Source organism: Bombus vancouverensis, chromosome 12, assembly GCF_051014615.1.
Source record: "Bombus vancouverensis nearcticus chromosome 12, iyBomVanc1_principal, whole genome shotgun sequence".
NCBI lineage: Eukaryota > Metazoa > Arthropoda > Insecta > Hymenoptera > Apidae > Bombus > Bombus vancouverensis.
The window spans coordinates 5,140,447-5,152,747 of record NC_134922.1 but is presented as its reverse complement, the minus strand read 5'-3'; the positions used below and the strand labels follow the sequence as shown (position 1 = coordinate 5,152,747).

General features: G+C 42.3%; 1 protein-coding gene across 1 annotated transcript in view; it reads right to left on the bottom strand.

Annotated features, from left to right (window-relative positions):
- LOC117160855 (uncharacterized) overlaps nucleotides 1-12,010 on the bottom strand; it is a 101,556-nt gene extending 89,546 nt beyond the window's left edge. Inside the window, exon 1 of the mRNA XM_033341897.2 lies at nucleotides 11,618-12,010. The gene's annotated coding sequence lies outside the window, so the exon portion shown is untranslated. The remainder of the gene's footprint in view (nucleotides 1-11,617) is intronic.
- Between the last annotated feature and the right edge of the window lie 291 nt (nucleotides 12,011-12,301).

Genomic DNA, 12,301 nt, shown 5'->3' with positions numbered 1-12,301 from the left:
AATTCCTAAATACAAAATTAGAGTAACTTGATATTCAAGAACGTGCAAAACCATTTCTAAAGAAATTAGTTAATTCTTTTACACGAAAGACGTTGGGAAAAATCGAAAGAAGTGAAAAAAGAGAAAAAATAATCGCCAGCCTATTGCCTCTCCCTGCGAGGTAATCTCCCCCATGATCGTGCTGCGATCTAAAAATTCGCGCCACGAACGAGATAATACAATTACTGGTATCATGTTAATCAGACCGCGCGAGAATGAAACGATCCTGCACATCCGGGCAGAAACCACGGAGATAGGCAGGAAGGAGAAAGGAAACGTCGTTGGTATTAATCCATACGAGAGGCGAAGGAACTCGTCGCGCGGCCACGGTGTGCCTTAATTAACGAGATTTTAAAAATGCGATGGCAATTTCAATCCAGCCCGACTAACTTCAGCTCCGAGGGTAATTCTATTAGGCAGTGGCGTAGCATCGTAAAGGGTTGAGAGCGAGAGACAGACGGACAGACAAAAAGAGAGGGAGGGGAGAAGCATAGTTGGAGAGAGAGAGAGACAGACAGACAGATAGAGAGGCGGAAGGAGAAAGAACGGTGGCAGGGGTGTACTGCCCCCTGGGGCACCCTCACGCTAACTGGCTGCGACTGTGCCACGGACCCCTTTACGATTCTGACTTAATTTATGTATCATCCGAGAGTTAAGTAATTTCTCCTCACGAATTACCTCCATCCCGCTGACTGAACGAATTTCTTCTTATGCTTTCTTCGCCCGTTCTTATTCATTCGGAACATCGCTGATGTTCTTGCGTGTCATAGTGTGCACGTCCGTGGTTCTTCTTGTGGGGATAGTAATTTTCTGAATCGCCTTTCGTTCGAATGTTTATGAGGTGTAATTCGGTAAAAGATTTTGGATATTCGCGATCGTTTACAGACGCAGGGCGACTGAATAATTTTACTTGGTATAGATATAATTATACGTGGAAGCAATTCATGGGTGTGCGATGAAAAATCTGATAAAAAGTTTCGTTTACAGAAATTAAATATTAAAATACAAATGAATCGTCCTACGTTAGTTCCTTCCTTTTTTTAAGAAGGTTTAGACAATTCCTAAAAGACTGTAACAAAAATTCTTATATATTGCAAGAACGAGTTAAATTTTTGTGTATTTTGCTTCAACAGGAACATGGACGACCGATCACCCATTCGTATCGCATAAATATATAAGGATTATTTTTAATTTAAAAAAAGGGGGAAGACCCTTGTCAGAAAGTTCGATCGACTTCTAAAATGAAAAAAAGAAAATGAATATCGTTATTTCCACTTCGTCGTTTGTTGGCCTTGAACCGGTTGTAAATCGAAGAGGATGGAAGATTATTTAAAATTTCCTCAAACGCTCAGAGTGCGGATTCTACGGCGGTGCTCGGTCGGCTAATTAAAACGCGAGAAACTTTCGCGGCAGCCCCGAGGAAACGAGTTTAAATCTGTTTCAGACCAGTTTCCAACGAGCGGTGCCTTAGTGGCTCCCTCGTGGACCGTTTCCAACGTGACTACACCCCCAGCACTTTATTACGAGTCTAATCTATCTCGGTGCCGGCCAAAGGGAGGCAGGTATTTAACCCCGAAGCTAATTGTCTCTTTTCAAATTTCTCAAGAAACAAGAAAGAAATATTTCTCAACTTCAATTTCTATAAGCCTCGAAATTACTGGACTGTGGTTGTTTATGGAGATTCATATTCTTCCCAGCACGTCTAAAGAGATGGAATCGAAACGAAGATTTGTTTCTCGTACACTTTTTATATTTTTCTTTATGTTTCTTTACTTTTGAGATATGAAATTTATCAGTACGATTTCTGAACTTACGTGTGAATTTAGAGGGAAGCTTTTATTACAATTTTATGTTTGATTTGATGAAACATTGAAAGAAGGTTTCGATAACTATGAAACATTAACGTTAATTCTCACTGCTTTTCTATTTTTGTCAACTTATCAAACTTTACCATGACTTCAATATTGAACAGTCTATGGAAAAAATAATATAACAAAGCTGATGCCAAAAGGAGAATATAGAGAATAAAAGAGTGGTGGAGGTTCACCTGCCGGATTAAGTTATATCGATCGTAAGGTGGCCTCATCTTAAATGATTTAGGCATAGCGAGATCGAAATCAAAAATTGCCGATCGAGAGTCGCCGCTGATCATCCACAAAACATGTGGCGAACGTGAAACGTGCTCACGAGGGATGCGCCTGTTACGCTCATAATTACATCTTATACCAATGAGCAGTGAATTACCAGATAATATATTACCTCAAATTATAGGTGATAACCGACGGGACATTACGATCGCCACTTCGACCAGATGGGTCTATCGGTCCGTTTTCGGTGGCGATTCGCGCCACGGCATATGGAACCCCCATAAATATTCTTCAAACTTCCTGCTCATCGACACTAGACCCTCTGAAATTCTCTTTCTTTTTCTATTTTCGTGACTAGCGTGGCCAACGTCGTTACAGCTTCTGTGAGATGCAAAATTTCAAAAATTCTTCGAATTCCGAGCGAAAAAGCTGAAAATCGTTTCAGGCACCAAAGGCATGATCTTGAAAGGGCAGAGGAATCCCAACCGATCTTAAAAACAGGACACGTGTTGCAAATGTTTCAAGAAAAATGCTCAGATCGTGTTCCAAGGATAGAAGTACCGTGTCTTTACCGCAGAATCTCTTTTTCTTGTCTTACATTGTTCTTTATGGTACTTTGAATCCTTTATTCTTAATGGAAGAACCGGCTATCTTCTAAATCTTCATGCGTTTCATATTTTAAAACATCCGCTTAACCACATTTCCATTTCGAGTGCACGGAGTTTCAGTACCATGAAACAACCAAGCTGCAACGAAGAGGAGTAGTATTCCAAGGAAACGTATCTTTAATATACCGCGCTATTTCGCGAATTCCGTGGATAGGAGTTACTAAAAATACTTCATCGGGTGGTGCACCGCACTCTTTTGCAGTTTTGTATTCCGACCAATTTCACCACCGTCGTTTTTTCGCGTTTACTCTTTACAGTTGCCGCTAACTGCGACTTTATAACAGGACGATTATAGTGAAAAGCTAATTCCCAACTAGCTGAGAGCTCGTCCTCTCTCTTCTCTTTCTCTCTTGCTCTCGCCTTCTCTACGCCCCTATTCCGCAGCTAACTTCGTTAATGTATAATCCGGGGTGGCTCCCCGGGGCTCCGTTGCCGTGATATAAAATCAGTAAGCTTTAGTAAATTTCGTTTAAACAATCCAGTAAACAATTTTCCGCCGCTCTGCACGGCAAAGTAACGGCACCCTGGTGGCACCTGTACGCCTGCAACACTTTCTACCCCCTGGCATTTACCCCTATCGTCGACCTCGTGCCACCACCACCCCCATCCTCTTTCGTACTTCGACGTTCTACTTCGTGGAAGAACCGCTCCTCCCAGACCAGTGTCTGTCATCCTGGGATTAATCTGGTTAAGCGTTCATAGGAAGTTGTTCCGCTTTGCACTGTTTTAACTATGCTTTCCACCAAACTGTTTGTCGTGAGTAAACACGTTTCGAGGATTCATCGAGAATTAGGAAAGGAGTATCCTAATTTGTTTAATTAAAATTTGCGATGATATCGATAGTAATCGAATTATCTCGGATGGATAGAATTTGCACAAAAATCATTTTTATTTAGTAGTACAATAACAGAAGCGAAATTTATCACGAGTTTCTGTTCCAATTGCGTTGCATTAAATAGCCCGACAGAATCCGTGTTTGAAGAAATGAACAACGAACGCTAATGGATGATACATTTGAAATTACAAGCGAAATGTTCCAACGTATTTAGTTAAAATCAGTATACACAATTCCACATATAACAACGATAATCTCAAATATCGGAATTTTGTTCTCAATGCAAACGAAATCTGTCACAAATATTCCTCCTAATTGCGTGGCATTAAATTGCCGGACAGAATCCATTTTTCAAGAAGCGAACAACGAACAGCATTTTGCATCTGCGAGCCTTAAAAATCCACGAATTATTATTCACCCGGCGTATATTCCGGCAGACAGCATAGGTGAGCACAGATAGTGATAAAAGTATCTATAACTCAAAAAAAAAGTCACGGAGAAAGAGGCACAAATCATTGGGCGGGGGCGGGACGGGCAAAGGGTGCGAGCCAAGGGGGTTGGAGGGCGGTCTCCCGGGGGATATCGAACGTGGTCATAAATCGCAAATCAAAACGTGTCAAACGGGCCGGCCGCGAAATTAAAAGTGACGGGCGAGCGGCGTGTATTGTGCACGGTTGCATATCGGCACCGTGAAAACCGGCCCGCCATAATTGTGAGTTACGGTGATCACGCAGCGGGCATTTATTTATTCGCCGCGGCGCCCGTTATTTATGACGAAAATGCATCAGCGGTCTGTATCTGCACGTCCCCGTGTACCCGCGTTCCTCGACCACGGTATCGATGACGCGCCGATATTTTATCGGAATTTTCGAAAACCCCGGCTGTCGTATGCGCCGTGAAACGCGCGGAACTCTGACCAACCCCTTCCGAACCATTCTGTACCGAGCGAAGGAAATCGAAATTTGTAGGTTCGCGGTTGAGAGTAGTTCTTGATAGGTAAAGTAGAGCCGCATGGTCTTGATTAGTTTTCTTGACCTTAGGCACTTTAGAAATTACAGTTTCTAGGTTTTTCGGGAAATGCAGGATTTTGGATTTCCAAGTTTCAGGAGTTGTAAGTTATAGATTTTCTACGAAATCTAGATCTTTCAAATTTAAAGTTTCGCTGAGATTCTAAGTTTTGGATAACTTTGGATCTTCTCATACTTTCTGCAAATTGGAAAACTGGAGTTACGGTATTTTGGAAAATTCTGTAAATGATGTAAAAACCGCGATTCTATGGTATGTCAAAGATATGGGTATCATAAGTGTGCTGAAAATAACGAAATAATAAATTTATCACTAGAATCTGTTACAAGAAAAGTCACATTAATGAATCTCCAAACGAAACCTTCCTTACGATTCGCCAAAGATCACTCTCCAAGCAAAACTCTGCTTAATTGCCGAGGGCAACGGTTTGTGGAAACTCGCAGAGATACTAAAATTGTGGGTCTGCGTGGGCGGATGAATTTTTCATTGGAAAGTTGGTCGACGATTGGCCATCGCTATCCATAGTTCATCGACTTGGAAAGTCTTCCTTAGCCGAAGCGCGTCGAAAGCACCAGGAAAAATCCTTTAACGAGGAAACTTCCGGTGAAACGAGCCACTTGAACGTTTTTCGAGGGTGGTCGGTTTAAATATTCGAAAGCACGGTTTTCTCTTCCTTCGTGCCTCTTTCTCTTGCTGTGGCCTCATCCCTGTTCCACTTCGGCCCGCCATGACAGTTCTAATTTAACGCTAGCTAACGACGGAAAAGGGGGAAGGTGCTACCCCCCACTCCCACGCTCCGCGAAACCCTCGACATCCGTGGAGCGTGCACCGGGGGTAGCACACATTCAGGCTAACAATGTACTGTTTCGGGACAACGAATAAACAAAAAACAGCGATTCTCCATCAAGTTGATTGGCAGCGCGTTGGAGGATTTACGATGCGGATTTTTGGCGAGCACGGTCCAACGGCTGCTTTTTCAATGGTTCTGGCCGGCGTTTAGACGTTAACGTTGAAATAATTTAAATTACCCGGCGAAAATTGTAATTAGCCAGGCCGGTCGTGTAATCGGGCGTGCAGAAAATTGCGAGGAAGGAACGTTAATTATGCGGACGTGACATAATGGCCCCGAAAACGACTTCGCTCGCTCCTGAACACGCGTTTTTGCAATTATTTTTAAAAGCGACAAATTTCGCGTCGCGCCGCCAGCTCTTGATGAATTGTTTGTTCAAACAAAAAGGTATGCCAAGCGCGAATAGTACCGCGGCGCGAAAATTATAGGGCGACTTAATTGGGACGCCGTTGTAATTGGATGGCATTATTTTTCTGTTAAAACATCGCGTTTGTAATACTTGGGACATAAGTGCCGCGGAAGCCTAATGAGTGGTAAAAGCGATTAAACGATCCGCTTTCGAAATCTTCGTCCCTTCTGCGGAGCCCTCATTATTTATCTGTTCTTTGTTAAAATGCAAATTACGACATTGCCAAGGAAATAAATTCTCAATTATAAAACAGCGATTGAGACAGATAGTAGCTTGGAAAATATATCGAAGTCCTTAAGAAAGATAACGTACATTTACATGGTCATTAAGTTAAAAAAAGATCAAACGTCCACTCGTGTACTGTTATCCCTTGAGAGATTAATATCGATACTATAGAAATTTTCTCGATATCTATCCAATATCTTCGCCTACATTATGATAGATATTTCCAGTAATTGCACATCGGATTCATTTAACACTAGAAATTATTCTTCGTGCACGTTAACAGCTTCAGGAACCAACAACGTATCATCGTTAAAACCGATCAAACGTGGCAACTGGCGCGGCGGCGGCGTGTTTAAACGTGTCACACGTATTAACCACTCTTCAGAGGCACATTACACAAAGTTCGAAATTCCATTCCGCGCTCAGCCAACCGAAAGGTCCGCGTGCGCGTTCAGCAATAATGAAAATTTTCAAATTTCACGCTCGATTATCCGCGGCCCCGCTTACACACCACCGCCATTTGGCGCTTTTACAACCGCCAATCCCTTATACACAATGCCACCCTCCTATATCGCGATCGCGACATTGTTCGTTACGATACAGCGTGCAATGAAAAGACTTCACGATCAAAGATCGCAAAATTTTAAAGTTGTATCTTTCGAATATAATAATCTCTATGTTTTATGATTGGCTACAAAATCTGGCGAATCGTCCTAATTCCAATAATGCCTCCATTGTCTCGCGCAATCGTTTACTCAGTGCTAATATTTTTTCTCACTGGGCTTAAAGTGTGCGATAATTTCACGTTCTATCGTTACTATATAAATAGTACTAAATTTAATGGTGTCTCGTGGTTAAATTGTACAAGTTTGATTATTCCGTGCAAGATTCGAAATGAAATATAAAAATATCGAAGCGCAGGTAACTCGAACGATGCTATCTAACCATGTCTTATATCAACCCCCATCGCGATTCGACGAGGTCGATTAAAAAGCGAACGAAATCTGGTGGACAAAACGGCGACATTTGTCGAGTGTCTGGCATTTGGCGTGTTCCTAATCGGTCAACCCCCGACGATTCACCCTTCATCGCCTCGTCCATCATAAGCGATCGCACGAAACGACATTAAACACGGCCGTGAAGCGTACGTGTCAGCCGCAGCCTCGAATTTCGCGTTATCTCTCCAAGTGCATCGTTGCATCCGCACGCACAGCGGTGAACAGATGGTGCAGCGTCTCGGCAGGACCTATGACAGGTTGGTCCTGCGCACCGGCAGCATTTCGTGGTTCATTTGCGGTACCCAGGGGTGCCATCTATTATCGAGGGTCGGCCTGCCACTGTCCCGAAAGTCGAGCCTCCCTTTTCTCTCTCTCTCTCTCCCTCCCTCTCTCTCTCTCTCTCTCTCTCTCTCTCTCTCTCTCTCTCTCCGTATCCCCCTTTCGAAATCTATATGCGAAGGGTGGTTGTTTACATGGTGAAAAGGCAACTCGATTTAATTCGGTGATGATTTTTTAACGAGCTCTCCACCGTGGCTGGTGTGACGGTCTCGTAGATTGGGTTTCCGGGGCCGGTATTTTGGCTTTTCCATTTGATCGCGGGACAACCCGGGCGTTCGTTCATTGAAGAGCGGAATTGCTTTTGGAAAAAACGTCACGCGAAACAATCATCGATGAATATGAATGATTTTTTCGCGTTTCCACCGACCGCGCGAAAGTTCCGGAAAACGAGGAAAATTGGGGGAATGTCGGGAACGATTAGATTGGAAGAAATTCGCGAAAGCGTTTGATTTGGATAGCGAAAGAAAAAAGAATGTGGAAATACATTAGGAATTATTAGGTTCCAGAAAATTGCAGCATCTTCTTTCGACATTTTCACGGAGAAGATCGACACTGAGAAGAGAATTGGAGAAATTCGCCAATCGAATGATTAGGAATAGCAAAATAATGGAAAATATGGAGTTCCATAATTGAATTGCTCGAGCGAAATAATCAATATTCAGAAAGGAATTGAAAACATATTAAAAATTATTCGAATCAAGGAAATCATTAATGTTTCATAATTTAATTGCTCAAGGAATATGATTAATATCCAATTACTCGCATGCTGTTAAGGTAAAAAATGAACGTTAGTGTTGAAGAATGACAGAGATCTGGAATTACAAGTCAGATAAAAAGCAGGCTCGATGAGAATCAAGATAGCCTACCTAGATAATCAACGACGATAATCAAGAGTTAATCAAATAGAATACCTTACACCAATTAGCTACCGAAGCCTTTGTATCACCAGGAACTACAAACCTCCCGAACATTTCCACACATAAATCACTCTTCTCAAACCACGTCCACTTGCTTATTCATGAAAAACATTCCTGATCAGTTGCTCACGACGCCCGCCAAGGTTTTCTCCTTTTACTGAATCAACACCTCTCCTCGATACTTATCCTATAATAACCTCTTTCGTGATCGATACCTCATTACATCAATATCAATCTTATTAAATTTTCTGCCGTGAGTAAATTTCCGCGAACACGTTACGAAGGTGTCGAACCAGCTACCTGCTACTTGTCGCAATCTCTTTTTTTCTTAAACCAGAATTTAAAGAAAAAGAAAAAAAAAGAAGAGATAGCGAGAGGAAAAAAGTGTAAAGCCGGCGAAAAAAGAGGGCGATCGCGATCACGATAAGCGGAGACTAATTAAAAACGAGTAAATTAGACTAACCAGTCGAGTAGACTCGGTTCGTGATCGGTGTTCAGCCACGCAATAATTCCGCGACGAGATTCTCCGTTCTCTTTCGTTTCCCGTGAGCCAGGTAGCACTCGATCTCTCTCGTTTCGAAGCGGTTTTTTAGCCGCGTTCCTTTCGAGCCCTCCGCCGCCTACGGGCGTTTCATTAATCTCGCGTCTCTCAATTTATTTTGTACGTCTTGTTAGGTGCCCCGGCCCGTTCTCGGGTGGTTATGTCTCACTCAAGAGGAGAGAACGCGCGCGATCCCGTGCTGGGTGATAATGAAAAGCGGACGCCCGGACAGGAGGAAGTCCACGGCGTTGGAAGGGGACCACGCAGGCGAGGAAAAAAGGAAACGAGAGGCGAGCCGGCCAACGCTGAAAGTATTACCGGCACGATCTTCCCGTTTGCCACAGCCGTGAGCAGTGAGTCATGGATTCGTTCGAACCAGGCTAGGCGCTCATCTGCGATTGCGATGCCTCGCTTTTCGCGCTGGAAATTCAACGTGATTACCGTGCGCGTAGATCGCCGATGAAATAATGCCTCATTTTTTGCGTATTAGCGGTGAGTAATTGTGATTCGATGGTGGAAAGTAAGATAATTTGGCGTGAGACTCGGTAAAGGATTATGTGTGAAGAAAAGTCAGATAGTAGAAAGGTCTAGTCGATTTCTCAGGCAAACGTGTGAAATACTGATCGTATTGTAAACGCTCGTAAGCTTCGAAGCTGTACCGTGTGTTTGGCTCAATTGTACTTTTTAAGACATTTGGTTTAGAATTTCGAGGGACGAGTCAAAAAGCAGTAAATACTTTGCAGAGTTACGACAAAGCGTAAACATCAGAAACAAAAAAAAATTTCGAAATCAGAAATCTATATGACAAGTTTGTATACATTATAATTCAATTATCTCCGACAAAAATACAATCGAACGTTTAAACTCCTGTAGAGTCTGTCCACGTTCCTGTCCAACGATTCCACCCACGTTCTTACAATCGTATTTTGATCAGTTGCCAAGCAACTTATAGCATCCACGTAAACGGCATCGGGTCGTGACAAATCACCCCTAACAAAGCTTCTGTCGTCATATAGGATCGGTCCGAACGAGGGAATCGCGTAATTAACGTGTCTGATCATCGTGCTCATCTCTTAACGCGACGTGGCGGCCGATCAAAAACGTTCTCCTTATCGTTTCCATCTATCTTTCATCCGTGTTCATCCCACAGGACCGAAAAAGGGGACTCGCCCGGTGTACTGCTGACGTGTCCCTCTTTGACGAGCCACCACGGGGACGTTTCGTGACCCGCTCTTACAAACTCATTGTTCCACGTGCTTTCTTCAAATCTACGCGCAATCCAACGTAAACATCCTAATAGCGAATTAGCAAATAACGATGACCAAAGAGGACAACGAGCTTGACAATATTCTACCGCAAGGATTTTCATAGGGAATTTTACAACGTGCGAGTTCGAACACAGGAAACTTGATTTTTGTTTCGGGACATTGACATGTTCCGAGAAATTCTAAATTAATACGTGATATAATACTTCGGTAACAGAGTTTATTGATATAATTTGTAATTGGCGCGTCATCAATTTTCTACGTCTGATATCGTTCAGTAGTCAAAGATTAAGTACTAATTTTAATAAGTCAATTTCGAAAGGTAATTGGAAAGTACCAAGAACCAAATTAACAATTTATTGCCCCTTGTACCTATTGTCTCGCGTCGCAATAATCGTAAAAAATATGAAAATGATACCCGCGCACCTTAGCCAGCTGAAGATCGTAGTATTCAGAGAAAGTTTTATTAAATTATTATCGGTAATAGCTATGGTAGTTGAAAGAACGATGTTTGTCGCTGAAAAGGAATTGCGAGAGTGCTACAAGAACCGAGAGTTCGATCGTGAGGGTTCGGAGAAAACAGAGACGAACGTGTAGGGAGAAAAGCGACTAGGAAAGCGTTGCCTCGACGTTAATTAGAAAGACAATCCTCATCAATCATGTTACGCAAATTCTGATCTACGTTGTGTTTTAACGGTTTTACGTAAGCATTCTGATGCGCGATACGTGCGCGTAATTAACGATTCATTTTTCTTGCGCGCTGTCTACCACGGGTAAAGGCAAGCAGCTCTTACGACATACGGCGTGTTATTCGATTCCCGAACCCCCACGAGGATGATACGCGTTTATTGGCGACACGAAATCGATCACTCTTAACCGCGCCACCATGTTTTCATACTTGTGCTTTGACGACCACTCGGGCGAATAGAAAGACGAATAGAGTGTCTTTTAGAGTGATTCAACGTTTGTAAGAGATTTTAAGCAGACTCCAGAAATAGGTATTCATCTACTGCCTTTTCGAGTTCTTTGTCTATAGTTTTTCAGTAAGTAATCAAACTGAATGAAAATCAATGCCAAGTTTGAAAAATATAACGAACGAAATAACGATTCTCAATTATACTTTTTTATCTTATTGAGTGTTGCTTCCTGTATCAGATAACGCTATTTTCGATTATTCTAATTGTTAACTGTAAAGTTTGGTAATTACTGTTCAATTATACCGTAAATAAAACGAAAGACGACATTGTTTATAAAATAACTTGACAATGAGCCGAACGAACGCGATATCAAAATGAGGATAGTAAAAGTAGTAGTAAAAATTCTCTAAAAGAATATTTAGCCTGTTCGTGGAAGATAACATGAGAACGAAACATCCGTGGGCGATTAAAAGTCGCGTTAATTAACATCGGCATAATTACCTGTTACAAGACGATCGATTCCAGCTGGAGGAGACACGGACATATTAATTCGTGGCAGGAAGACCGGGCGAGTCTCTATCACGGCGTTCTGGATATTCCATTTCCACCTCGTTGCACGGTACCACGGTGATATAAATGCTAATTCGTGACGGGCATCTCCGATCGAGACTAGAGGAATCCGTACCTAATTTTCCTGCTGCCAAGGGATTCGCCGCGGAATAGAGACAGCTGTTTCTCCGCAGGAACACGAGAAACACGTCCCACTTTTCGCGCCAACTTTGACACATGCGCCCCGCGTGCAGCGTTTTAATTGCATCCTCATTATTATCTGTGTAATTTCGTCCGATCAATTTTCCATGTATTTTCGACGAATACGCCTTTTTCTTGTGCTGATAATATCTGAAAATGAAACATATGGTGTTACTCGTGAATTGTTCCACTAGGTCGTAACGTATGAAATGTCCACCTTTTTGGATTAGTGTTAATACTACTTTCAAAAAGTAACGCAAATTTCAATTGCATAAAATTAAAACTGACAACGACGAATAGTTAATTACGTAGTGTCACCTTTGTCAGAAACTGTATGAACATCACATACACTTTGCGATTGAGGAGCTATGAAATTTCAAAGTGAAAAATTTCAACACTTCAAAAATTTCATTACATACAGGTTCGATTGAAGAA